The following is a 27,179-nucleotide window of genomic DNA, read 5'->3' on the forward strand; positions in this document are numbered from 1 at the left end:
ACAATTATGGATGGACGGACTGCCTGCCGACTGCCGACACAGAGGTAGCCACAGCCGTGAACTACCGCACTGTACACTGGTTGATAAAGAGATAGTAGTATACTCGTAACAACTAGTATGACACTATGACGACGGTATAAAGAATGAAAAAAAAACCACGGTTAGGTGGTATATATTATAATAATAATACAATTATGGATGGACGGACTGCCTGCCGACTGCCGACACAGAGGTAGCCACAGCCGTGAACTACCGCACTGTACACTGGTTGATAAAGAGATAGTAGTATACTCGTAACAACTAGTATGACACTATGACGACGGTATAAAGAAAGAAAAAAAAATACCACGGTTAGGTGGTATATATTGTAATACAATTATGGATGGACGGACTGCCTGCCGAGTTCCGACTGCCGACACAGAGGTAGCCACAGCCGTGAACTACCGCACTGTACTGTGTCTGCTGCTAATATAGACTGGTTGATAAAGAGATAGTATACAATACATACAACAATATACTACTATACTGGTGGTCAGGCACTGGTCACCACTAGTCACACTGGCAGTGGCACTCCTGCAGCAAAAGTGTGCACTGTTTAATTTTAAATTAATATAATATTATGTACTCCTGGGGGCTCCTGCTATAACAACCTGCAGTGCTCCCCAGTCTCCCCCACAATTATTATAAGCTTTGCCTTTTATACATTGATGTGCAGCACACTGGGCTGAGCTGAGTGCACACAGACTGAGTCACACTGTGTGACTGGCTGCTGCTGTGTATCGTTTTTTTTCAGGCAGAGAACGGATATAGCAGAGAACGGATATATTAAAATAAATAAAAGTTAACTAACAACAACTGCACTGGTCACTGTGGTAAACTCTGTCTGACTCTGCACAATCTCTCTCTCTCTTCTAATCTAATTTCTAATGGAGAGGACGCCAGCCACGTCCTCTCCCTATCAATCTCAATGCACGTGTGAAAATGGCGGCGACGCGCGGCTCCTTATATAGAATCCGAGTCTCGCGAGAATCCGACAGCGTCATGATGACGTTCGGGCGCGCTCGGGTTAACCGAGCAAGGCGGGAGGATCCGAGTCTGCTCGGACCCGTGAAAAAAACATGAAGTTCGTGCGGGTTCGGTTTCAGAGAAACCGAACCCGCTCATCTCTATAATCAATGCTACTAATCAAGAAGCCATTAAACTTAGCAGGCGTCATACAGCAGCTCCCCGTATAGTCTGGGGGTGGAGCTTGGGACTGTGAGGGACATGCTCAGGACCCAGAATGAAGGAGAAACTAGTCTGGATGGGCAGTCACTACACTGCCTGCACAAATCTCAGGTGAGAGTGCTCACTGCTTGAGCAGGAGGAGGAGGTGCATGGGAGAGATGACAGCCGCTGGCAGTCTGTGACAGGAAAAAGTTTTTTCCTGTCAACGCTGTCACTCCTGTGGGCCTATTTTCAATGGAGCTCCATCCGCCCTATTGTTAATCCGCCCCTGAGTCTTCACCTTGTCTAAACTTTCCAAACCTACTAATTATTATTTAGGGGGAAAATATTTCTTTACTAATGGCAAGGGCACAGATTTTGTTTTTCATTTACAGGGGCACAGTTTTCTTTATTCATAATGGGGGGGGGGGGGCAACAGTGTTCTTTATTTACTATGGTGGCACATAATGGGAGGCAAATACTATATTTATTTGGGGAATTATTTTATACATGGTAGGTGACACTTATAGCGCACATTATTGGGGAAGTTCAAGCATGTGTATATACTTGTGCCAATAGGCATGCTGGCACTTCTAGTAACTTATATAATATTAACAAGAAAACTATAATGAGGTTAGAGATGTGCGGCGGGCACTTTTTGTGTTTTGGTTTTGGATCTGGATCCCCGCTCGTGTTTTGGATCTGGATTGGTTTTGCTAAAACCACCCTTCCGGGCAGAGGCGTAACTAAGAGGGGTCGAGCAGGGCACGTGCCCTGGGCTTCGTAGCAAGCCCAGCAGAGGGGGGTGCTGCTGGCCAGGGCATCATGCCCGCCCACCCCTGCTATTGCCGCACATTACCATAGCGCTGCCTCAATCCCATGTGTGCTGCTACTGGGAGCCGGGAGCATGACCGCAGTGACAGCGTCACGCTCCCGGAGCTGGACAGGCAAGCGGGCTTGGTAGGAGCGGATTTACCGCTAGGCACCCAAAGCAGCTACCTAGGGCCCGACAGGTCTAGGGGGCCTGGCCAGTGCTTAATTGTCTAGGAGTAAATTCGCTAATGCTCCCCAGTGTAACGCCCGCCAGCAGTGTCAGCCAGCTCACCCGCCTCCCCTGATGCTCATACATACCTTCTCCAGCCACGGACATTGTCACCTTTCCCACTTCCCCCTCCTGGACAAACAACGCCGATCAGAGGCAGAAATGCCAGAGGCAATGGGGCTCCTGCTGTGAAGGGGGTACAGGATGCATAACAGTGACCGGCATAAGACCGTAGATATCCCCTATACTGAAAGGCCAGACATTTTGAATGATCCTGTTCGATCCCGAAGACCCAGGTGTCCCCTGAAAGGTGAGATTTCCAGCTTTTGGGAACCATTGTCAGCTTGTTGATAGACCTATAGGCCGCGGAGATATCTGCCTGCAAAACCATAAAACCGTATTTTTTCCTGACCGGAGACCGGCTCCATGGGGACCCTCGTGTCAGTCTCTTCCCATTCCGGCATTTCCAGTCCGATCCTGGCGTCCCAGATGTCCCCTGAAAGAGGAGAGTCCCTGCTCTTTGGAACCCTGGTCCATTATCTGATTTTTGATAGGACCAGGGGTCGTGGAGATATCTGGCTGCAAAGTCGGCGTGACCATGCATTATCTATGGGGAAATTAAATGAGATCTCTGTTTGTGGAACATTTAATCCTTGTCTTGGCTGGAAATCTCCGGTTCTGTAAAACATAGAATTTGCTTTAAAGGAGACTCTGAGATTCCAGGTGACCCTGGATCCAAGTTTCTACCCCTAATAGAACTGGAGATATCCTGCTTCAAGCACCGGGTCCTAGTGCCAGCTCCACACTAGAGATAAGTCCAGTTTCCTTGGTCGCATTTGTTTGACCTTTGACCCCTGATATCTCTGGAAACACCGGCCAGATCTACTTGACCCAGGTACCATCCGATAGCTGAGTCTCTCTTATTCAGGAACCACCCCCCAGGCTGCAGACCTATCCCCCGCAGAAGTGACCACCCCCCTCCTGAAAATATGGATTATTAAACCCACCCCCACTGGTCTCCACCCTTGTGTGTTCAAGATCCACCTACCCCCACCTACAAGTCAGTGAGGGCGCTTATCTTCTCTTTCCATCCCTGACACCCTCTTGCTCTGCCATCTCTTATTCTCTCACTTTCCCTGATACCTTCTTTCTTTCTTTCTTTCTTTCTTTCTTTCTTTCTTTCTTTCTTTCTTTCTTTCTTTCTTTCTTTCTTTCTTTCTTTCTTTCTTTCTCGCTCCTCTCTTGGTCTCTCTCTTCCTGACACCCCTCTCTCTCTATCCCTGATACTCTCTCGCTCTCCTTTTCCCATTTCTCTCATTCCCTCACTTTCCCTGACACCCTCTCTCTTGCGTGCCTCTCTGTCTCTCTTCCTGACACCCTCTCTCACCCCATCTCTATCCCTGACACTGTCTCGCTATCTCCCCCTCTCTTCTTATCCCACATTCTCTGACCCCCCTGTCTCTCTCTCTCTCTGACACCCTTTTTCTCTCTCTTGCTTCTCTCTCTACCTTGATACTTTATCTCTTTTTCATTCCCCCCCGTTCTCCTCCTCTCTCTCCCTCAACTCCCCCACCACACCTTTCTCTTTTTGTCTATCTAGGGGGGCACCAACATTTATCTTGCTTCTGGGCGCCTGGGACAAACTTACGCCACTGGGTACTGCCATATAAATTCAGTGATATTGCCGTATAAGTCCAGTGAAATTGCCGTATATATATGCCCAGTGGTACTGCTGTATAAGTCCATTGGTACTGCCGTAGAAATCCAGTGGTACTTTCATGTAAATACAGTGGTACTGCCATATAAATCCAGTGATACTGCCGTATATGTCCAGTGGTACTGCCGTATAAGTCCAGTGATACTGCCGTATAAGTCCATTGGTACTGCCGTATAAGTCCATTTGTACTGCCTTATAAGTCCAGTGATTCTGTCATATAATTCAAGTGATACTGCCGTATAAGCCCAGTCCAGTGGAAATGCCATATAAGTCCAGTGAAACCGCCGTATAAGTCCAGTGATACTGCCGTATATGTCCACTGGTACTGCTGTGTAAGTCCAGTGGTACTGCTGTAAAAGTCCAGTGATACTGCCATATAAGTCCAGTGATACTGCTGTATATGTCCAGTGGCACTGCCATATATGTCCAGTGATACTGCCGTATATGTCCAGTGGCACTGCCGTATAAGCCTAGTGTTACTGCCGTGTAAGTCCAGTGGTACTGCTGTATAAGTCCAGTTATAGTGCCAAACATGCCCATTGGTTCTGCCAAATGAGTTCAGTGATACTGCCGTATAAATCTAGTCCAGTGGTACTGCTATGTAAGTCCAGTGATACTGCCGTATAAGTCCAGTGATACTGCCTTATATGTACAGTGGTACTGCTGTACAAGTCCAGTGATACTGCTGTAAAAATCCAGTCCAGGGGTACTGCCAGATAAATCCAGTGGTACTGCCAGATATATCCAGTGGTACTGTTATATACGTCCAGTGATACTGCTGTATATGTCCAGTGGTACTGCCATATAAGTCCAGTGATAATGCCGTATATGTCAGTGATACTGCTTTATACGTCCAGTCCAGTGTTACTACCATAGAAGTCCAGTGGTACTGCCGTATAAGTACAGTGATACTGCCGTATATGTCCAGTGGTAATGCCGTATAAGCCTAGTGATACTGCCGTAAAAATCTAGTCCAGTGGTACTGTAATACCCTGGAACTGCAAGCACAAATCAACTGTGGCACTACAGGTGCCAGCATGGCTGTGTAATATAGAACAGAGCCAGCAGCCTACAGCTTGCAGTACAGAAGGAGTTAGCAGCCCAGCTCACAGCAATACAGATCAGTCTGCAAAATGCAAAGGGCATGACTCACCCATTTGCAAACTGAGAGCGGGAAACTCAGAGCGGGAGATCCCAGATGGAATGTGTCCCTGGGAATGCAAGGTTATAAAAAGGTTGTCCTGCAGTGAGAGAGGACACAACTACAGCAGAGAACAGAGAGCAGACAGACAGTGAGGAGACAGTGAGGAGAAGCACGTGTATTAGCTAGCAGAAGTGTGGTGGATTAGCTAGAAAGATGTAGCCCCAGTGAGGGCTCCCCACATGTTTTGGTGGGGAGTGATGTCAGCCACAGCAAGGCACTTGACAGAGGGAGACATCGCAGTGTGAGAGCAGCAGTATTCAGAATGCAGTGAAAGGGTGATGCCAGGAGAAAAGTGTGCTAAAGGTGTGAGTCTCGAGAGGTATCTGGGTGAAGTGGCCGGAAGCCACGCGGCGTGATTAAAAGCCCCCATGGAAAAGAATCTCGAGAGGTATCTGGGTGAAGTGGTCGGAAAGCCACGCGGTGTGATTAGAAGCCCCCCATGGAAAAGAATCCTCGCTAAGTAGGAGAGAGAGAGAGAGACGGCAACCTGATGTGTAGCACTACTGATCACAGAATGCCCTGGTACGTAATGCTGTTCGCCATGTTTATGCCGCTGCGACTAAGCGATGCGCTGGAGGAGGTGCCCTGATATGGGATCCACTGTAACTGTTATACTTTGTGCTGGAGGAGTGTTCACAAGTTTTCCCTGCAATATCCCAGTTTGATGTTAAAATAAACTTTATGCTGTTTTTCTGAGATGGCCTGGCGCCCAATTCTTTATGCGCTGCACCGACACCTGTAGTCCACACCCACAATGCACATGTAATTAAACACCTGATTATTCAGGGCACCCTCTGGTATCCGTGCCTGAACCCATGACCAGCCGGGGCAGAGTAAGTGTGATGCACTATACGCAGTGACTGCAGATTTTGCATACCTAAGAATCCAGTGGGGTGTTACAGTACTGCCGTATAAGTCCAGTGATACTGCCGTATAAGTCCAGTGATACTGCCGTATATGTCCAGTGATACTGCCGTATATGTCAAGTGGTACTGGCCTATAAGTCCAGTGATACTGCTGTATATGTCCAGTGGTACTGCTCTATAAGTCCAGTGATGCTGCCGTATAAGTCCAGTGTTACTGCTGTATAAGTCCAGTCCAGTGGCAGTGCCATATAAGTACAGTGGTACTGCCATATAAGTCCGGTGATACTGCTGTACAAGTCCAGTGATACTGCCATATATGTTAAGTGGTACTGCCATAAAAGTCCAGTGATACTGTCGTGTAAGACCAGTGATACTGCCGTTTAAGTACAGTGATACTGCCATATATGTCCAGTTGTACTTCCATATAAGTCCAGTGATACTGTCGTATAAGTCCAGTGATACTGCTGTATAAGTCCAGTCCAGTGGTACTGCCATCTAAGTCCAGTAATACTGCCATATAAGTCCAGTGATACTGCCACATAAGACCAGTGATACTGCCGTATAAATCCAGTCGTCGTACTGCCGTATAAGTCCAGTGATACTGTCGTGTAAGTCCAGTCATACTGCCATATAAATCCAGTCCAGTGGTACTGACCTATATGTCCACTGATACTGCTATATAAATCCAGTCCAGCGGTACTGCCGTATATATGTCCAGTGTTACGGCTGCATATATCTAGTGGTACTGCAGTATAAGTCTAGTGATAGCTGTATAAATCCAATGATACTGCCGTATAAGTCCAGTGATGCTGCCGTATATGTCCAGTGGTACTGCCGCATAAGTCCAGTGAAACTGCAGTATAAGTCAAGTGATACTGCCGTATATGTCCTGTGGTACTGCTGTATAAGTCCAGTGATACTGCTGTATAAATCCAATCTAGTGGTACTGCCGTATAAATCTAGTGGTACTGCCATATAAGTCCAGCGATACTGCAGTACATGTCAAGTGGTAATGCCGTATAAGTCCAGTGATACTGCTGTACAAGTCCAGTCCAGTGGTACTGCCGTATAAGTCCAGTGATACTGCCGTATATGTCCAGTGATACTGCCGTATATGTCCAGTGGTACTGCCGTATAAGTCAAGTGGTACTGCCCTATAAGTCCAGTGATACTGCCGTATATGTCCAGTAGTACTGCCATATATGTCCAGTGATACAGTCATATAAGTCCAGTGTTACTGCCGTATCAGTCCAGTCCAGTGGTACTGCCATATAAGTCCAGTGATACTGCCCTATAAGTCCAGTGATACTGATGTATAAGTCCATTTATACTGCCGTGTATGTCCAGTGGTACTGCCGTGTAAGTCCAGTGGTACCGCCGTATATGTCTAGTGGTGCTACCGTAAAAGTCAAGTGATTCTGCCATATATGTCCAGTGGCACTGCCATATTGTTAGGTTCCTGGTGCTCAGAACAAGGGAGATGTTATGAAGAGAGTCCAGAGCACCAGGACGTAATGCTGAATTAGGTGAAATGGAACAGGAATTGCCCCTGGCACCCTACCTCCGTTGTTTTACCCGTGTTGTCAATTCACGCTTGCATGACTATGGTTTCTTGGGCCCATGGCAGCCACGTTTGAAGGGCGGATTAGGTCTGCCCAACTCCGATGCCCCCTCAGGTCTTAAAGAGAGACAAAGCGTGAACTGAGACAGGGTAATAACAAGGGGCCCTCTAACTGAAACAACCAAAGCCAGGGGCTACTGACTAGCCTAAAACTAAATGTATGTGCGGCTTGCCGCCAAAGGAAAAGAACAACAAAGGAAATGCTGTCCACACGCCGACACAATACTTTTGTGTACCGGCGGTGACAGCATAAGCAGAACCCTCTGCAAAACACCAGTGACAGATATAACCAAGGAATACAGCGGTCTAGGCCGACGGACGCGGCAGAGCCGCTACTCACGGAACCGGTACAAATACTGTCAAACGGACAGGAACCCCCAATGCTGCCGACACAGACTCTCAGAACTGGAGGACAGGCAGAATCCCAAACGACAGACCGGTGGACACCAAGAAGCTAGAAACTCGACCAGGCACAGGCAAAGCCACAGGACTTCTGGACAGGAACGCTTCATGGCAGGACACGGGATCAGACACAGGAACTGACAGAGGAATCGACACAGGAACTGACACAGGAATCGACACAGGAAGCAGCTAGACAAACACTGCTAGACAGGAGCTCAGGAACTGGCAGGAACACGCTCAGAACTCAAGCACTCTGGAAGACTGGAAACCTAGAAGTATCACCAGCGTCTGTGAATTGCACTGAGCCAGCATATAACAGAGAGGCCTAATTAATTATGTCGTGCAGCTGCCCTGTTGCATGACTCCAAACTGACAAGATGCAATTAGCAGACAGGTGAGGCCAACCACATGGAAACAGGCTGCAATTACACAGACTCACCACTAACAGCAAACAATAATCTTCTAAACCAGAGCAAAGGGAAATCCTGACCTGCAAGAGAACTATAAACATAAAATAGGAATGAACCACTACCTGTGGTTCATAACAGTATCCTCTCCTTAAGGGTGAGCTCCGAGCACCCCATGACACCCACGGGGAACATAAACAGAAGTATAAACATAAAATACAAAACAGGAATGAGCCACAGCCGTGGCTCATAACACGTATAAGTCCAATGATACTGCCGTATAAGTCCAGTGTTACTGCCGTATAAGTCCAGTGTTACTGCCGTATATGTCCAGTGGTACTGCAGTATAAGTCCAGTCCAGTGGTACTGCCATATAAGTCCAGTGATACTGCTGTATACGTCCAGTGATACTGCCTTATATGTCCAGTGATACTGCCATAAATGTCCAGTGGTAATGCCGTATGTCAAGTGGTACTGCCTTTTAATCCAGTCATTCTGCCGTATATATCCAGTGGTACTGCCGTATAAGTCCAGTGATACTGCTGTATAAGTCCATTGGTACTGCCGTATAAGTCCAGTCCAGTGGAACTGCCATATAAGTCCAGTGAAACCGTCATATAAGTCCAGTGAGACGGCCATATATTTCCACTGGTACTGCTGTGTAAGTCCATTTGTACTACTGTAAAGGTACAGTGATACTGCTGTATATGTCCAGTGATACTGCCAAATAAGTCCAGTGATACTGCCGTATATATGTCCAGTGGCACTGCCGTATAAGTCCAGTGATACTGCCGTATATGTCCAGTGGCACTTCTGTATAAGTCCAGTGATACTGCCGTATAAGCCCAGTGTTACTGCCGTGTAAGTCCAGTGGTACTGCTGTATAAGTCCAGTTATAGGGCCGTACATGTCCACTGGTTCTGCCAAATAAGTCCAGTGATACTGCCGTATAAATTTAGTCCAGTGGTACTGCCATATAAGTCCAGTGATACTGCCGTATAAGTCCAGTGATACTGCCTTATATGTACAGTGCTACTGCTGTACATGTCCAGTGATACTGCTGTAAAAATCCAGTCCAGTGGTACTGTGATATAAATCCAGTGGTACTGCCAGATATATCCAGTGGTACTGCCATATAAGTCCAGTGATACTGCCGTATATATGCAGTGGTGCTGCAATATAAGTCCAGTGATAATGCCGTATATGTAAGTGATACTGCCGTATAAGTCCAGTGTTACTACCAAAGAAGTCCAGTGGTATTGCCGTATAAGTCCAGTGATACTGCCGTATATGTCCAGTGGTACTGCCGTATAAGCCTAGTGTTACTGCCGTAAAAATCTAGTCCAGTGGTACTGCCGTATAAGTCCAGTGAAACTGCCATATACGTCCACTGATACTGCCGTATAATCCAGTGCAGTGGTGCTGCCGTATATGTCCAGTGGTACTGCCACATAAGTCCAGTGATGTTGCTGTATAAATCTAGTGATTCTGCTGTATAAGCCAAGTGATGCTGCCATATATGTCCACTGGTACTGCCATATAAGTTCAGTGATACTGCCTTATATGTACAGTGGTACTACTGTACAAGTCCAGTGATTCTGCTGTAAAAACCCAGTCCAGTGGTACTGCCATATAAATACAGTTGTACTGCCATATTTATCCAGTGGTACTGCCATATATGTCCAGTGATACTGCCGTATATGTCCAGTGGTACTGCCATATAAGTCCAGTGATAATGCCGTATATGTCCAGTGATACTGCCGTATAAATCCAGTCCAGTGATACTGCCATATATGTTAAGTTGTACTGCCGTATAAGTCCAGTCATTCTGCCATATAAATCCAGTCCAGTGATACTGCTGTATAAAACCAGTCCAGTGGTACTGCCATATAAATCCAGTGGTACTGCCATATAAATCCAGTGATATTGCTGTATAAGTTCAGTGATAATGCCGTATATATGTGCAGTGGTACTGCTGTATAAGTCCATTGGTACTGCCGTAGCAATCCAGTGGTACTTCCGTGTAAATCCAGTGGTCCTGCCATATAAATCCAGTGATACTGCTGTTTAAGTCCAGTGATACTGCCGTATAATTCCAGTGACACTGCCATATATGACCAGTGGTACTTCTCTATTAGTCCAGTGGTCCTGCCTGATAATGTCGATATTATCTTACACCATAAAGCTATACCTTTAAACACACTCTTACCATGGAGCCACTACGGCCGCTATACTTAAGATACACGCTACGCACTTTGTACGCTATTTGCGTACAGAGTCCCATGCGTTGTATGGACTTAGCGTACACACGCCGCTCTGGGGTACAAAGTACGCACAGCGTGCGCACACACTCTTGATAAACTTTAAACCTTGTTAGTAATGCAATGCAATGATGTTAACCTTAAACCTTACGCAGCGCTGATGGTATAAAGTACCCGCAGTGCGTACACACCTTATCAATACACTCTTAAACCTTATACAGTTAAATAAACTTTAAACCTTAGCAGGGAAATGAGGACACAACACTGATACGTAGTTAACCGCTGGGTTCTAACGCCACAGTGGATTATTTGAAAGGGGATAACAATACAAATTATACTCTACAAGGCTAACAAGATAAATCTACAACAGAATAATGGCTACAGTCAATGTACATACGTGAGAATATTCGCTTGCGCAACCTGGACCAGTCCTCCGCTCATCAGGTAGATAGCGTTCAGAGTCTTCTGACCGGCCAGGCAGCAATGGGCTTTTTATACACAACTTCCATAAACAATACAATGGTTACAGTAATCCCTTTTTTCATTGGACACAGAGATGCATCTTTACATTACAGGAGAGGTCATAGGTTGATTTGAAAAGGTGGGCGATGTCTTTCCCAACTTCTCTTGTGGGTGGTCTCCTCTGGATTCCCGCCGCATACATAATATACAGTAAATACAGTTTATATCTATATTCTACTTCTACACATAACTATACGCAGGAACATGCAATCTTTCTCTAACCAACACCGGAATGTTACCCTTAAAATACCCTACAGCTGGATACTAGACATCACCCGATAACCTTTGTCTGTCCCTTCCTATCATGCAAAGGTGAATCCCTTAGTCCTGGAATCATTTAAACTGTTGATACTTGCTGATGTGGTGCAGGGTGGCTATGTGTACAATGTGAACTATTTGGGTTAAATATGTAATGTTCTGATAACCCTCTATGCGCTCACAAACTCCGCCGTAAATACCCATACCACGCGCAGGAACGCGGGAGCGACCATACGCAAATTGCGGATATGTGCACGCACGGCGGAACAAGTGCACGCACAGCGGGCATGTGTGCGTGGTTAGTACATGATGTATGCATTACAATATTTTTCGACTTTGACAGTCCACCCTTTGGCAGTCAACAATAACTGCCACTATCTAAACATTAAACAGAAAAATATACAATACAATATCTACAGATGATTGGATGGTAGGAGGAGAGGTGTAGGTGGGAAATGTATGACCTAGTGGGATAGCAAAAGCATGTGTGTATGAATTCATGTCTGAGGGGCATGTATCATCGTGCCGTATATGTTCTAGATAAGCTTCGAGGTATTGCGAAGTATACATTAAATCCTTCTCATCCCGTATTAAGGGTCTGTAAGTGGGCCAACAAACACTACCGAGCTCTTTTCGGCTTCTTGTTCCAACAAATGGGGTGCACATTTAGTTGATGATACATGGAGGGGGAACATATGTGAATGCTAATATATATGGATATCACCTGTCGACTATGTGTGTCATTAACTGAAGGTTGTAGAGAAGAAGATAAGACACATATCAAAAATACATTCACATAACATTTGCGTAATCATTCTTTGGTGTTGATCGAAGTCTTCTCCGGATGGGTGTATTTTTGCTGAGGGGGAAACAAAGGAAAAACGGGTGAAAGAAATGGGTCGTGGAATTCATTTGCAATCCTTATCACAACATTGTCTCTATGGATGGGTCGTAAATTAAATCTGCTGCTGTAACAATGCCCCCGCTCCTTAGACTCCGCAATTTTGTGCCGCGCTTGCGCCGCGTTAGAATTCGAACACACCTAAATATCAAACCAATAATTATGACGACTCCCAGGATACAAAGGAGAAACTTTCCTACACTCATAATAACATTTTGAGCCCATTCTCCTAAACCTGAGAACCAATTGCGTGGGTTCAACCATGAGACCCAGCCGGTCAGTTCATTACTCACAGCAGTCAGGGTAAGGTTGTGTCTCCTTCGGAACTCCCACTTCAACTGCAAGATATTGTCCATCTTTTGATCAATGATCTCGGTTGGGTCATCAGTGCTGTTTGTAATATACGTGCAGCACTTCACACCATATTGAGTTGCCAAAGTGACACAGTACCCACCCGTCACGGCTGTGATATAATTGAGGACCATCCTGTGCTGGATCAGTTCCGTTTTGTAAGCTTGCAACTCCCTACCCGTATACCTGAAGGTGTCGTCATACATCTCAGTGATATTATCTATCAGGTTCGCTAGCGCATGGATGTACCTATAATTTATAATTCCTCTGGCAGTACGGGTGATGTCTAATGCGAGAAGGAATTGAATCCCGGTGGATTCGTGGATCAAATCAGAGGCTACGTGCTCTGTTTTATCTATGAGGTGTCTCTTAGCAATGTGTTCATAATGAGTATGAGTATTAGGAGCTTGAGCACTGCGGTGAACGTCTTTCATCTTATCATGGATTATGGTCATGACCTCTGGCAACACTCTTCCAATGTAACACAATCCCTCTGAGTTTGGGGCAAGCCACTTATACGCCTTCCTCCCACATATGAAATAGGCATCATCGGGGAGAACATATGGGACAGAATATGACATTACCATATTACAAACTTTCCAAGTGAAAAACCCTATCCCTAGTTCTCTCATCTGTTCAGTATAAGTATCAGGCTGTATGATATGCGCACAGTACCCTGGTGATACTTCTCCAACCCGCATGGTCTTACTTCCTTGAGTATACCTATACCAAAAATACCTTCCACTGTTGGCTATTTGGCGTATAAGTTCAGAGTCTACGGGTATCCTATCAGCTCTGTGCGAAAATGCCATGGTCTGGTTATTCCATGTCACCTCCCAATTTCCCGGCTTTCGGGAATTGGAAATGTTGAAACACACTAAGGATCTATCTACATGATACTGGTGGAGCTTCAAACTAGGGGGCCTAGAAATATTAAATTTCTTGTCCACCGGTCTCCCACCCCGTAATTCGAGTACCTCATCTATTGCTAAAGGGTACGGTACTAATCCTGACTTGCTCTGACCTTGAGGTACTTGTGACACACCCAGCATTCTGTCTGGTTTAAGACCTTACCCATTAGTGAGTGGTAATCACTCAATGGATGACTGTCCATGTTGATATTAAGGCTGGACTGACATCTCTGGATGCACCCATCCTCAACTATGTTTTCACAATTCCTACAAATGCAATTTTCCTCAGCCAATAACCCTTCACAGTGCCTCCTAGTTTCCTGACTACCAGATCGTTTTCTGATACTCGCCTTTGCTCGATTGATGTGTTGCTCTTGGAATTCTACAAATCCGTCCTTGCCATCAGAACCTATTCCAGATCCTTTGTCGACCTCTCTGGTACTCTCACCGAAACAGACTGCTCTGGTCAACAACAGGGTTAACAGGAAAACCCGGAACGCAGTCTCTTGGGGTAAGTCCATCTTGTTAAGGGAAGAGAAAGGGAACAAGAAGGGGGAGGAAAGGAGGGTAATGGGAGATGGAGAAAATAATAATAAGGGAAAAAGAAAACTGGTGCGACAACCGCCTCTGGTCTTGTTGTTCTCCGTGCTCAGGTGCCATCTCAACAGTACTGCCTCTCAGCCTTCCCGGAACAGACACTCCAGTGATACAATGTTCTCGACACTCTGATCTTTGTTACGGGTTCTCTCTGGGTCAGTGACCTTCTTACAGTGAGACGAGTGGACCCAAGTCTCTCTTTCGGCAACCTTTAATGCTGTCGTGCTGGTTAGTAAGTCTTGGTACGGTCCTTCCCACCTGTCAATGAGGCCACCTGAGCGTAGAAAACTTTGAATCATTACATAATCCCCAGGTTCAATGTCATGACAATTACTGTTCGGTAGGTCAGGAATCACCAGCTTTAGATTTCTATTTTGATTCCTCAGCTGCTGGCTCATTTAACCAAATATTTTACAGTCACTTCGTTATTGCATTTCAAATCATCCTGGGGGTCTATCATTACATGGGGTTGTCGACCAAAAAGAATCTCAAAAGGAGATAGGTTAAGTGGGGACCTGGGAGTGGTTCTGATGCTATACAATACAAGTGGCAAAGCTTCTGGCCACAACAATCCAGTTTCAGCCATCACTTTGCTCAGCTTGTTCTTAATAGTGCTGTTCACTCTCTCCACCTTCGCACTCGCCTGTGGGCGGTACAGAGTATGCAGCTTGCTATTAATTCCCATCAGTTTGCACATAACCTGAAAGACTTCACCTGTAAAATGGGTACCCCTATCGCTTTCAATTATTCTAGGGATACCATATCTGCACACAAATTCCTGCACAATTTTCTTTGCAGTGAACGTAGCAGTATTTGTGGCAGCAGGGAACGCTTCTACCCAATTGGAAAACACATCTATACAGACTAACACATATTTTAAATTTCTGCAGGGTGGTAACTGTATGAAATCAATCTGTATTACCTGGAAAGGGCCATCTGTCGGTGGGATATGGAATGGTTCTGTTGGTATTGACTTTCCAATATTCTTCCTCAAGCAGATAAGACATGTCATTGCTCTCTTACCCGTATGAGAAGAGAATCCTGGCGCACACCAGTAGGCTCTCACCAGCTTACACATACCCTCTTTACCCAGATGAGTCAGACCGTGTGCCGCCTCAGCTAAGCTAGGAAGATATGCTCTGGGGGCTACTGGCTTACCCTGTCCATCTGTCCAGAGTGCTGAGGACTCCTGGCCATACCCCTTTGACCTCCAGACTGCCTTTTCCTGTGGAGAACACAAATTTTGCATTTCACTTAATTTTTGTGTGTTGACGGTGTTGAATATCATCAGTGATGTGATATCTGTTTGTATGGGGGTGCTGGCTGCTGATTTAGCAGCTTCGTCTGCCCGGCTGGTCTGCCCGGCTGTTACCAAGTGACACTGGGTCTTGACTGTAAGTGTGGGCTTTGCATTTGATAACAGCCACTCTGTCTGGTTCTTGTATCGCTGTTAGAAGCCTTTTTATGTGGGATGCATGCGCTACAGGTGTGCCAGCTGCCGTCATGAAATTTCTGAGGCGCCATAGGGCCCCGAAATCTTGCACTACTCCAAAGGCATACCTAGAATCTGTATATATATTGGCTGACTTACCCTTGGCCAATTCACACGCTCTGGTTAGGGCAACCAGCTCAGCAACTTGTGCTGAGTGCAGTGGGCCCAGGGGTTCAGCTTCTATGATACCTCTGTCATCTAGGACTGCGTATCCAGTACACAGGTCTAACGAGTCTGTCTGTGGCAACTACCGTCATTGTAAAAAGTAAAATCTACGCCTTCCAGTGGGTTGTCACTAATGTCGGGTCTTGCAGTGAAAGTTTGGTCAGATATTCCATACAATCATGTGTGTCAGTGTCTGTACTAAATCCTCCTTCACCATCATTCTCATCCTCCACCCTTTGTGCCTGTCCAGGCACACCTGGCAGATATGTTGCAGGATTTAGTGCGCTGCATCTCTTTATGGTGATGTTTACAGGGGCCATTAGTGCTAATTCCCACCTTGTAAACCGTGCTGATGAGACATGTCTGGTTTGGGCAGAGTTCAGTAAGGCTGACACTGCATGAGGTGTATGAATGGTCAGGTTGTGTCCTAATACTACGTCTTCGCTTTTACTCACTAGCAAAGCTATCGCTGCAACACTTCGCAAGCATGTGGGGAGAGACCGCGCTACGGTGTCCAACTGTGCACTGTAGTAAGCTACCGGCCTGCTGGCATCACCATGTCTCTGGGTTAGGACACCTGCCGCGCACCCAGCACTTTCCGTACCGTACATTTCAAAGGGTTTCCCATAATCTGGCATGCCTAATGCAGGTGCCTGTGATAGGCACTGTTTAGGTTTCTCAAATGCCAGTTCGGACTCATCTGTGTGAGAGATCCGATCTGGTTTGTTCGAGGAGACCATTTCCTGCAAAGGTAAAGCCAGTATGGAGAACCCTGGGATCCAGTTTCGGCAGTACCCACACATTCCAAGGAAAGTGCGGATCTGTTGCTGGGTTTGTGGCAGAGTCATGTCGCAAATTGCCTGTATTCTATCAGCGGTGAGGTGTCTAAGTCCTTGTGTCAAGCAATGTCCCAAATATTTTACCTTGGTCTGGCACAACTGCAACTTGTCCCTTGAAACCTTGTGTCCCGTATTAGAAAGGTGAAACAGAAGCTGTTTCATGTCTTTCAAGGACGATTCGAGTGAATCAGAACACAGCAGTAAGTCATCTACATACTGTATTAATACTGATCCGCTCTCAGGTTGAAAGGATTGTAAACAGTCATGCAAAGCCTGGGAGAAAATACTTGGGCTTGGGGTAGGAAACCTTGGGGTAGGCGAGTCCAGGTGTACTGTACTCCCCTGTATGTGAATGCAAACAGGTATTGGCTGTCAGGGTGCAGAGGGACCGAAAAGAAAGCAGAACAGAGGTCAATGACAGTGAAAAATTTTGCAGTAGGGGGGATTTGCATGAGAATGACAGCTGGATTTGGCACTACGGGAAATTGGCTCTCAACTATCTTGTTTATCCCCCTTAGATCCTGCACTAGCCTGTAACCCCTCCCCCCACTCTTTTTCACGGGGAAGATGGGACTATTGGCAGTGCTGGACGTCCTAACTAGGATGCCCTGTTGTACCAAGCACTCTATGACTGGGTACACTCCTAATTCCACCTCTGGCTTCAGAGGATACTGTGGGATTTTTGGAGCTATCCTACCATCTTTTACTTGCACTACTACAGGAGTTACATTTGCCATCAATCCAGTGTCTTGTCCATCTTTGGTCCAGAGGGATTCCGGTATCTGGAAGATCATTGCCTCTACCTTGGATGGACACTTGTCTATAACAGCAGAGTGTGACATTAACCTTTGTGGGGTATCCAACATATCCTGCACTTCCTGAACGTGATTCTCGGGTATATCCAAGAAGACACCCTCAGGAGTACAATATATGACACACCTCATTTTACACAATAAATCTCTCCCAAGTAGATTAGTCGGAGCCAATGCAGCTAGCAAAAAGGAATGCTTGGTCTGCAAAGGCCCTATCGTAATCTCCGCTGGTCTACTTAAAGGGTAGTATTGCACTATTCCTGTTACTCCCATTGCTGAAATTGTTTTACCCGTGGTTTTCATACCTACCCTTGAATTTAACACTGACCTGGCCGCCCCTGTATCTACAAGAAAAGGTAGTGATCTACCAGCTACATCAACTGTGACCTCAGGTTCACTACCTAGGCTAGCAATCAACTTCACTGGCTGCAGACTACAGGTGCGGCCTAAGCCCTATTGTATATTGTGACCCTCCTGCAGCGCGCTGGCAGCTACAATATGTGAGGGGGGTAGCTGGGATTTTTCAGAGGTCTGCCAGTCCCTCCTAGGTGGGTACCTCCTTGTTTCCCCTGCATGCGGCTCATAACTCCTCCTATGCGATCCCTGATCCCTATTATGTGTGTTATAATGTGGTTCATATCCTGGTCTAGGGGGTCGATATACCTTATGTGTGCCTTTATAATTACAGTTCCGTGCAAAATGTCCTTCCCTCTGGCAGTTATAACATACTACTACATGCGACTTACCATCAGGGGTCTGGGGTTTTGGCTGATGCGGTTTGGCTGTAAGGGCACTTATACTTACTGTCATCAGCTTATCCCCCTGTGACTCCCTGTACTTAACGATGTTCCGATCGTGCTCGATAGCAGACTCTCTTAATGCAGCCACCGAGATACCTCTCCAATTAGGTAGAGAGGTTTGTACCCTGGTTCTTAGTGTGTCTTTTAACCCGTCCATTAATACTGACACAGCTACCTCCCTGTGATGTACATTTTCCTTAATGTCCTCGACCCCTGTGTATCTAGCCATTTCCTGCAGTGCTCTATGGAAATATTCAGACGCCGTTTCACCTTCTTTTTGTCTTATGGAAAAGATTTTATTCCATTTGACAACAGTAGGGAAATATACTCCTAATTGCAGATTGATCTGTCGTACATTCTCCTGAGTGTATTCATCAGTGAGAGGTACTTCTACGTCCAATTTACAATCAGTAATGAATTTTGCGGGGTCAATATTGGAGGGTAAACATGCCTGTAGCACTGTTCGCCAATCTTTGTTTGTGGGTTCGGTGGCATTACCTAATTCTTTAATAAACCTCTGACATGCGGCTAGATCCTTTCTGGGATCGGGAAATTCAGACATAATTGTCCTCAATTCTGTCCGGGACCAGGGACAGTGCATAGCAATGTTTCTGATGGGAGTGATTCCCTGAGCGTCAGTCCTCCCATTGGGGACTGCGATCACCCTGACAGGATTTAGTTCAATTACATCATTCTGAGTTGACTCTACAATCTGAGGTGCTATTGTCTCTGCATAATGTACAGTACCGTACTTACCTGTGGACACGACCTCACCTATCCCTCCGCTAGGGGCCTTAGCTACTGCTCTTACTGGTTGGGCCGTGCCCACCTGGGTGTCTTGTATGGTGGCTGCTAGAGAGAGTGCCGATATCGTTCTGGGCTCATCTTCTTGCTCGCAGTCCTGAGGGAAGTTTAAAATGGGATACAACTTGCACGGGTTAGCATTAGTACATTTATCAACTTTACTCTTATCATATACCAGTATGCCATTGTCTGTAGCCACTTTCTTCCGTACAATATATGGTGGTGGTGGTGCGGTTGCCATCAGTTTCCTGCTAGGTTTGGAACCTCTGCATATCGCCCTCTTGCTGCCATAAATTTAAACAGTTTGTGTGTCTGACCCTTTGTTTTCGGGATTTTATCAGACATATCCTAACCCTTAAATTCTGCAATACCTCTGGTTCAAAACTGCCTACCTTAGGGAATGGTTCCCTATCTTCCGCAGTCATACGTTCCCATTCATTGCATAAAACCTCTGTGTGTGATCCATACTTCTCACACATTATGTACCGAGCTGACCCCCTGGGTCTCGGAATGTCAACCTGAACCCTGGTTGACCGTCCCTTACTTGAGCAACTGGCCCCCATATTTTGCAGGTATTGCCTTCTCAGCTAATTCCCACAAAAAAACAAAATACTCAATATAAGGCAACAGTGAAAGTTCAACGAGTGCTTTCACCCACTTACCGCCCACGTTGGCCAATACTACCAAATACTGTTGTCAGCGAAGTTAGTACCCAACCTAGGGCCCCTATGTAACCTCTATTCACTGGAAGTATATGGGAGTGACTTACCCTTTCCAGTAAATATTGGTTGTTGGAGATTTCCTGAGTGACCAGCGAAACTCCCTTAAAACAAAAAAAATGTTACACAAATCACGCTTGCGTATGCTACACCCAGCGCTAATGATCCCGCGATTTTACGCAAAGCTCGTAAAAAGGGTATCACCTTGCGCTAAGTATTGCACTCAGAAACGCGCGGTCCAATCGCACAGCGTATAGGTAACTGTTACTTATCCGCCGTACGACCAATGGAATCGATTTTTCAGGCTGCGAAACCTCAGCCGGAGCGTATCAAAACGGGCCTATATGGGTTTCCTCGCTAACCCCCTGGGCTGCGGTCTCTAAACAAAACCTCGCTGACCTTTGGTCTGCGGTACTCTAAACCTTCGCTGACCTTTGGTCTGCGATATCTAATACTTTGCTCCTTTGTACTTTAATCTATGTTAACGTGAGCAAGCTACTCTCACGCCACCAAGTTTTCACTCACCTGGTGGGATCCCGAATTCCCTGGGTCCACAAAACCTTTATTATGTTTGCACACTCACGTTCGTTCACTCAAATACACTTTGGTTTTTCTGTACAGAAAATTAACTTTCATTCAGATAAACAGCCTTAGTACCAGAGGTAATACAGTAAAAAAGGTTTTATTTAAACTAAAATCTTGGACACTGAGCAATTTGTGCTATTATCGCGTGGCTACCGTCCCGCGCCTAAACTAAACAATGCTATTGTGTAATTTGTACTTAGCGGCCGTACCCTTTACGCACGTTGCTTAAACACGCGACCGTGCGTATGTCTTCACGTTGCGTACGCAGTCCCGTACTTTGTCCGAGGAGAGGGTCATGTTGAGAGGTATGCATTATGGAAGTTATTGATGTGCAGCAATCTCTCTGGGTGGTGATGGGAGATTTCGACAGAGACGTGGACTAAAAGACCAGGGGATCGATAGGCATTGAGTCAAACCGTAATCCGGTACGCAATATTATTCTTGCGTGTGACAAAAACTAATTTAAAGGATACTACACTATAGGCGCTCTGTTGTTTCTTCCTCTATTTTCAGATTCCCCTTTGGACTACGCATACCTAGTGGCACTTTTTGAAGAACTGAGCAGCCACCCATTACAACGGGGAAAGTGTGGACTGTTTGGCAATTAAACCAAACACGAGTTTTGGAAGAACTCATTTATTGGACTGGTCATTTGACCAAATTTATTTGTGACTTTAGATTGCACTTTTACAGTAAGGAACTTTGCATAATTTGGACAAGCGCACTGATTTACTCATTTACAATATATATATATGTATATAGAGAGATATGTATATATATATTAAAGATGCTGTCTTAAGAGATATATATAATCAAACATGCCCAAAGAGACATGAGTATACTGGGTCCTAGAGTCAAAGCTATGTCGATTTCTGCTTGACGTGTCCTGTAGAATATGCAATGGACAGATGATGCCAACTTAAGTGGCATATGGAAGGCTGAGGATTGTGTGGAGAAGGGTTCTCGGACCTGGTCTCCACGGCTATAGCTGGTAATTTGGATATTTTGCCTTATATTCCTACACAGCCTAGGAAAGCATGTCATTATCAAATGCAGCTTTTCGAACAAAGAAACAAGAAAGTCCGAGGTGCGTCCTTTCTTGCCAGAGGCGGGGCCAGAGGAAAGAAGCTGCACAGCACAACTAGTTCCCAGGAACAGAAGTCCTCCCCGGCCTCTATGAAAATCCACCGCATGTCGCTGGGGCTCCACAGACGGAGCTAGGCCCGGTGGGGGCACGCTTTCGTAAGTTCTGCAACAAGTGGGTTCACTCCCTGTTAGATCCCTGGGCAATAGATATTGTGTCTCAGGGATACAAGCTGGACTTTGAGAAGATGCCTCCTCACTGACGGCTCTGACGGCTTCACCCCACGAGAGGGAAACAGGGTTAACTGCAATTCACAAATTGTATCTTCAACAGGTGGTGGTCAAGGTTCCCCTCCTTCGACAAGGAGGGGGTTATTATTCGACCATGTGGTAGTCCCGAAACAAGACGGTTCGGTCAGACCCATATTGAATTTAAAATCCCTGAACATATACCTGAAAAGGTTCAAGTTCAAGATGGAACCGCCAAGAGCGGTCGTTACAAGCCTGAAAGGGGGAGATTTTATCGTGACTCGGGACATAAAGGAGGCATACCTTCATGTCCCCATTTATCCACCTCATCAGGCGTACCTCAGAATTGCGGTACGGGATTGTCATTACCAATTTCAGACGTTGCCGTTTGGTCTCTCCACGCAAGGTAATGGCGGAAATGATGGTGCTCCTGCGGAAGCAAGGTGTCACTATTATCACGTACTTGGACGATCTCCTCATAAAAGCGAGATCAAGAGAGCAGTGGCTGAACAGCGTATCACTTTCTCTGGAAGTGTAACGGCAACACGGCTGTATTCTATATATTCCAAAGTCGCAGTTGGTTCCTACAGCTCATCTGCCTCTCCTAGGCATGATCCTAGACACAGACCAGAAAAGGGGTTTATCTCCCGATAGAGAGAGCTCAGGAGCTCATGACACTGGTCAGGAATCTATTAAAACCAAAACAGGTATCAGTGCATCACTGCACTCGAGTCCTGGGAAGGATGGTGGCATCATACGAGGCCATTCCTTTCGGCAGGTTCCATGAGAGGACCTTCTAATGGGACTTACTGGAGTTTCCAAGGGCTGTGGTCAAGTCAGGAGACTTGCCTTCACATCAATATCCTGGAACTAAGGGTCATATACAACGCCCTAAGTCAAGTGGAGACCCTGCTTCGCAACCAATCGGTGCTGATCCAATCAGACATCACCGCAGTGGCTCATGTAAACCACCAAGGCGGCACAAGGAGCAGGGTGGCGATGGCGTAAGCCACCAGAATTCTTCGATGGGCGGAGAATCACGTACGAGCACTGTCAGCAGTGTTCATTCCGGGAGTGGACAACTGGGAAGCAGACTTCCTCAGCAGGCACGACCTCCACCCGGGAGAGGGGGGACTTCATCAAGAAGTCTTTGCGCAGATTGTAGGTCGGTGGGAACTGCCACAGGTGGACATGATGGCATCCCGCCTCAACAAAAAGCTACAGAGGTATTGCGCCAGGTCAAGAGACTCTCAGGCGATAGCTGTAGACGCACTGGTGACACCGTGGATGTTCCAGTCAGTTTATGTGTTTCCTCCTCTTCCTCTCTTACCCAAGGTGCTGAGAATCATAAGGAAAAGAGGAGTGAGAACAATACTCATTGTTCCGGATTGGCCAAGAAGGACTTGGTATCCAGAGCTGCAAGAAATGCTCACAGAGGACCCATGGCCTCTGCCTCTAGGGCAGGAGCTGTTGCAGCAGGGACCTTGTCTGTTCCAAGACTTACCGCAGCTGCATTTGACGGCATGGCGGTTGAACGCCGGATCCTAGAAAAAAAAAAGGGATTCCGGATGAGGTTATTCCTACGCGGATAAAGGCTAGAAGGACGTGACGGCTAAACATTATCACCGTATACGGTGAAAATATGTTGCTGGGTGTGAGGCCAGGAATGCCTCTACAGAGGAATTCCAGCTGGGCCGTTTCCTTCACTTCCTACAGTCGGGAGTGACTTTGGGCCTAGAATTGGGGTCCATTAAGGTCCAGATTTCGGCCCTATCCATTTTCTTTCATAAAAAACTAGCTTCTCTACCTGAAGTTCAGACGTTTGTAAAGGGAGTGCTGCATATTCAGCCCCCTTTTGTGCCACCAGTGGCACCTTGGGATCTTAACGTGGTGTTGAGTTTCCTGAAATCTCACTGGTTTGAGCCGCTTAAGACCGTGGAGTTAAAATATCTCACGTGGAAAGTGGTCATGCTATTGGCCTTAGCTTCGGCTAGGCGTGTGTCAGAATTGGCGGCTTTGTCATGTAAAAGCCCCTATCTGGTTTTCCATATGGACAGGGCAGAATTACGGACTTGTCCGCAATTTCTGCCAAAGGTGGTGTCATCTTTTCATTTGAACCAACCTATTGTGGTGCCTGCGGCTAATCGTGACTTGGAGGATTCCAAGTTACTAGATGTAGTCAGGGCTTTCAAGATTTATGTAGCCAGAACGGCTGGAGTCAGGAAAACTGACTCGCTGTTTATCCTGTATGCATCCAACAAGCTGGGTGCTCCTGCTTCAAAGCAAACTATTGCTCGCTGGATCTGTAACACGATTCAGCAGGCTCATTCTGCGGCTGGCTTGCCGCCTCCAAAATCAGTAAAAGCCCAATCCACAAGGAAGGTGGGCTCTTCTTGGGCGGCTGCCCGAGGAGTCTCGGCATTACAGCTTTGCCGAGCAGCTACTTGGTTGGGTTCAAACACTTTTGCAAAGTTCTACAAGTTTGATACCCTGGCTGAGGAGGACCTTGTGTTTGCTCATTCGGTGCTGCAGAGTCATCCACACTCTTCCGCCCGTTTGGGAGCTTTGGTATAATCCCCATGGTCCTTACGGAGTCCCCAGCATCCACTAGGACGTTAGAGAAAATAAGATTTTACTCACCGGTAAATCTATTTCTCGTAGTCCGTAGTGGATGCTGGGCGCCCTTCCCAAGTGCGGACTTCTTTTGCAATAGTTGTATATAGTTATTGCTTAAATAAGGGTTATGTTATGGTTGCATCAGGTTTGTCTGATGCTCTGTTGTTGTTCATACTGTTGACTGAGTATGTTATCACAAGTTATACGGTGTGATTGGTGTGGCTGGTATGAGTCTTACCCTGGATTCCAAAATCCTTTCCTTGTAATGTCAGCTCTTCCGGGCACAGTTTCCTTAACTGAGGTCAGGAGGAGGGGCATAGAGGTAGGAGCCAGTGCACACCAGTAGTACTAAATCTTTCTTAGAGTGCCCAGTCTCCTGCGGAGCCTGTCTATTCCCCATGGTCCTTACAGAGTCCCAAGCATCCACTACGGACTACGAGAAATAGATTTACCCGTGAGTAAATCTTATTTTTTCGACATTGACATGCCGTATTAGTCCATTGGTACTGCCGTAGAAATCCAGTGGTTCTTCCGTGTAAATCCAGTGGTCCTGCCATATAAATCCAGTGATACTGCTGTATAAGTCCAGTGATACTGCCGTATAAGTCCAGTGACACTGCCATATATGACCAGTGGTACTTCTCTATTAGTCCAGTGGTCCTGCCGTATAAATTCAGTGGTACTCCCATGTAAATCCAGTAGTACTGCCATATAAGTCCAGTGATACTGCCGTATAAGTCCAGTGATACTGCCGTATAAGTCCAGTGACACTGCCATATATGACCAGTGGTACTTCTCTATTAGTCCATTTGTACTGCCGTATAAGTCCAGTGATTCTGCCGTATATGTCCAGTGAAACTGCCGTATATGTCCAGTGATACTGCCGTATAAGTCCAGTGATACTACCGTATATGTCCAGTGGTACTGCCATATAAGTCCAGTCCATTGGTGCTGCCATATAAGTTCAGTGGTGCTGTCCTGTGCTGTATATTATTTACTCCAAATAAAGGGGTTATTAATATTTAATCCAAATAATTTTTATGGGGTTTGCCCTGTGTGGTGTAGAGGTGTGCTCTCATGTGCTCCATTTTGTTATATAACTCCAGAAAAAAAAATGGAGGACACAAATTTGGAGGCTTAAATAGGGAAAGATCAAGAACCACTTCCTCCTACTGCTGCTGCTGCTGTGAGTCGATCGTCATCCCAGAGGGGAAGTTGGAAGACTACTTGTACTACTTCAACTAAGCAAATGACTGTCCAACAGTCTTTTGCGAGGAATATAAAATATGACAGCAGTCATCCTGTTGCAAAGCGGATAATTAAGGCCTTGACAGCTATGTTGGTGTTAGACATGCCTCCGGTATCCGCCATTAGTGCAGTGGGACTGCAGTCCCACTCCTAGATAGGCCAGGTGTTTGTCCCGCACACTTGTGTCACTTAGCTTAGTCATATAGCTATCTCATTGCACCACTTTTGCTTCTTTGCATGATGTGCTGTGTGGGGCCTAGTTTTTTTAAAGTGCCATCCTGTCTACCACTGCAGTGCCACTCTTAGATGGGCCAGATGTTTGTGCCGCACAATTGTGTCGCTTAGCTTCACCATACAGCTACCTCATTGCACCTCTTTTACTTCTTTGCATTATGTGCTGTTTTGGGACTGTTTTTTTTTTAAGTGCCATCCTTTCTGTCACTGCAGTGCCACTCCTAGATGGGCCAGGTATTTGTGGCGTACACTTGTTTTGCTTAGCTTAATCATACAGCGACCTCGGTGCAACTTTTAGGCCTTAAAACAATTTTGTGAGGTGTGAGGTGTTCAGAATAGACTGGAAATGAGTGAAAATGAATGTAATTGAGGTTAATAATACTGCGTAGGATCAAAATTACCCCCAAATTCTGTGATTTTAGCTATTTTTATGTTTATTTCAAAAATCAAACAAAAACCCAAAAAGGGTGGTTTTGGCAAAACCTATCCAGATCCAAAACACAAGCAGGGATCCAGATCCAAAACCAAAATACAAAACATGTTAACATATATATATATATATATATATATATATATATACACACACTGGTCAAAAAAATAAAGGGAACACTTAAACAACACAATGTAACTCCAAGTCAATCACACTTCTGTGAAATCAAACTGTCCACTTAGGAAGCAACACTGATTGACAATCAATTTCACATGCTGTTGTGCAAATGGAATATACAACAGTTGGAAATTAAATGCAATTAGCAAGACACCCCCAATAAAGGAGTTGTTCTGCAGGTGGTGACCACAGACCATTTCTGAGCTCCTATGCTTTCTGGCTGATGTTTTGGTCACTTTTGAAAGCTGGCGGTGCTTTCACTCTAGTGGTAGCATGAGACGGAGTCTACAACCCACACAAGTGGCTCAGGTAGTGCAGCTCATCCAGGATGGCACATCAATGCGAGCTGTGGCAAGAAGGTTTGCTGTGTCTGTCAGCGTAGTGTCCAGAACATGGAGGCACTACAAGGAGACAGGCCAGTACATCAGGAGACATGGAGGAGGCCGTAGGAGGGCAACAATCCAGCCGCAGGACCGCTACCTCCGCCTTTGTGCAAGGAGGAACAGGAGGAGCACTGCCAGAGCAATGCAAAATGACCTCCAGCAAGCCACAAATGTGCATGTGTTTACTCAAACGATCAGAAACAGACACCATGAGGGTGGTATGAGGGCCCGACATCCACAGGTGGGGGTTGTGCTTACAGCCCAACACTGTGCAGGA

General features: G+C 46.1%; 1 long non-coding RNA gene across 1 annotated transcript in view; it reads left to right on the forward strand.

Annotated features, from left to right (window-relative positions):
• The window catches only part of LOC134947998 (uncharacterized), a 240,230-nt gene that overhangs the window by 87,106 nt on the left and 125,945 nt on the right, over positions 1 to 27,179 (forward strand). The window lies entirely within an intron of this gene.

This window comes from Pseudophryne corroboree, chromosome 1, assembly GCF_028390025.1.
Source record: "Pseudophryne corroboree isolate aPseCor3 chromosome 1, aPseCor3.hap2, whole genome shotgun sequence".
In the NCBI taxonomy this organism is placed as follows: domain Eukaryota; kingdom Metazoa; phylum Chordata; class Amphibia; order Anura; family Myobatrachidae; genus Pseudophryne; species Pseudophryne corroboree.